Genomic DNA, 2,904 nt, shown 5'->3' on the forward strand with positions numbered 1-2,904 from the left:
AATATCTCTAAAGATAGAATTTTAAGTAGGCATGAACTGTAGTGAGAACTTTTAGTAAACATGATACCTGTTATTCTAAAATCAAACATTCACTTTATTTCCCTAACAAATAGGTTACCTACAAGTTTTTCTTATCTCTAATATAAATTAGCTGTGATTATTTCATGATTCTTACACTTTTTTTTTATTGTAACTTTTTTTTGATGCAGATTCACTGTTCCTAAGTTGTGTATTCAAGTTTTTGGAAATGTTTATATTAAAATTGTTTTTGCTATACTAGTGTTTTAAATATTGTATCTGAAGAGAGTAGCCTGAACTTAAAATATTTGAAATCAGCGTATGCGTGCCTTTTAATCCTTTTTTAAGTTTCTTACTGCCACATATTGTGTGAAATAACAGTAAGTCACTTAATGAAATTGCCGTATCTACTTGCTGTTGGAGACTCACATGAGAGATGAAATTGTCCCTGTGCTTGGTAACTTGACTTCTGTTCTTTGCCGGGCTACAGGAAAGAGATTGTAATTGTTAATAATATACACCCAATCTTTTCTGTGCTGCAATAATGTAGTAATTTGTTTTCTTCATTTGTTTCCCTTGCCTTTGTGTACATACTATAAAAGTTAAATTTTCCCCCTAATCCATTAGTTCAGATGTTCCCTAATTTATTAAATATGCCTTTATTCACAATTTGTTTTCTTAGGTTATTAATTCTTATTGCATTACAGAATAACCAATGACTGTTTATTTTTTATTACAGTATTTAAAACATGTAGTTATTGCCATTTATATTGTGGAGTTTGCAGAATTATCAATTGTATAAACTAAACCTTTAAATTAGCTTGGTGTGAGTACTCTTTAATGCTTTAGTAGGGTAAGGGGCTTGTAGTTTGACTTATGACCTCAGGTTCTCTGTAAGAGTTAGCATATTAAACTGATTCTGGCCTCTCCTTATTTATTTAATTGGGTTAGTATGTCCATAGCTTGCTTGATTTTTTTTTTTTTTCTTAATTATTTTTTATTGCCACAATTCCTAGATAAAGCCTTGCTTTAGGAATTTTAAATGACTATATTTCTTTATAATATTCTGAAATAAAATAAACAGAATCCTGTAGTTAATTTTGCTTATCATTTTTAATACCTCATATTGAGGATTCTCAGTTTGTCATTTAACTACGTTTTCTCAAACTATCAACTCTTAGAACTTGTGTTTCAGGTGTCTCTATTTTTCACTCCATTATACCCATTACCATCTATGTGTTTTGCATTTCTGGCTATGAGAAATGCTGAAGACAGACCGTCCAATTTTGGGAAATAACCCATCCCCTGTAGCAGAGTCTTGTCAACTCTCTATAATAAACACTAGATCTGTTACTGGTTAATGAAAGGACCTAGGAGTATGGAAGGTAAAAGAAGGACCTCAGATTAGAAATATAGAGTCAGTTATGGCCCAAGCAGTAGGACTTTTATCTTCCATCAACCATTGATTAAACTGCCTTTTAACAATGGTCTTGAATCCTTTGCTATTTTTTTAAGTGCTCATTTTGAATTCAATTGTCCATGAAGAGGGAGAATCCAGTGGTGTAGTAATGTAGATTTGCATTTCTTACAGACTGCACTATACATTTTGTAGCTGATTTACCTTTACCATTGTGGTAATCAGATTTCATTGCCTTATATATTCTAGATTTACAGTTATTAGAGTAAATGATTTGAAGAACAACAAGGGAAGGTGAAGTGCAGAGAACTCTAGGGTGTATGTGAATCATCCTCCTACACTACAGAGTATTTCTTTGGGACTTTACTCTGATCCTAGAAAGTAATGGAAATCTGAATGTCTGTTTTTACATCTAGTAGAGTGCCCCCCAAGTCAGTGATATGTTGTTTCATACCTTATTGAATTTATAATTTTAACACTTCATTGGAAGTCATACTTGAAAAGACAATTGCTCCCTTACCCAGTGGTTGATCAGAGGATGTGGGAGCACTTCTCTGAGCCAGTAGAAAGTAATATCTGCAATGTTCCAACAATTTCACTATAAAGCATCCAAAGTTATGCATGTATGTGTTATAGTGGTAGTATATTTTCTAAGATTATTAAAACTTGATACTGAACTTGAGTTATTAGGGTTTAAATAAAATGAGCTTAAATAACTATACATTTGAATGTTTCTTTCCCTCATTTTCTAGGCTTTAAATAGGTATAATAAGGAATATGTAACTTGAATTAGTTCTAAAGGTTGTCAAACCCCATACAAAGGAGGACAAGGTTTGAGAAGTGGGTTTGGGCCTAAAATAAAAGATCCATCATTACCTCATCACTGTCCTCAGTAATTCCCCTTATGTATTTACAATAGTAGCATTTAACTTGGAATTTTCATGTAGAATGTCTGTATCAGTCCATAAAGAATAAGATACCAAAGTAATTAATACACTGGAAACCCTGCAGAGCGAGCTGTTAAGTGAAGTGCTCCGTTGTCTCCACCACTACCTAATGCAGTCTGGAGTGGTGAGTGGAGCTTGGCTGGTTCTCCAAACCTCTCATTTTGCAAATAAGGAAATGAGGTTTTATGCTAGGTGCCCAAGGTAGTTGGAGCCATTTCTGTATTCTTTGAAGTATCTATTTTTCAAATAGAAATGCTGTAAAAGAAAAGATAGGTTGTGCTGGAGACAAGATGACCACTAACAGAAGCTAAGAGACATGTCACCAAACTTGCCAGAGGGAATAATTCTGATGAAGACTAATGTAGGGTTTCCTGCCAGCTGTAAAGAAGCAGGCTATAATTTTAAGATGCTTTAGTAATCTGAATTTCAGAAGCAGATAAATGGGATAGGTTTGTGTGGCAAAGTTGAGTTTTGATTCCCCTCCCCCCCCCCCTTCCCTTACCAGGGGATTGAACTCCCAGC

Source organism: Marmota marmota, unplaced genomic scaffold (genome assembly GCF_001458135.2).
Source record: "Marmota marmota marmota unplaced genomic scaffold, marMar, whole genome shotgun sequence".
Taxonomy (NCBI): Eukaryota; Metazoa; Chordata; class Mammalia; order Rodentia; family Sciuridae; genus Marmota; species Marmota marmota.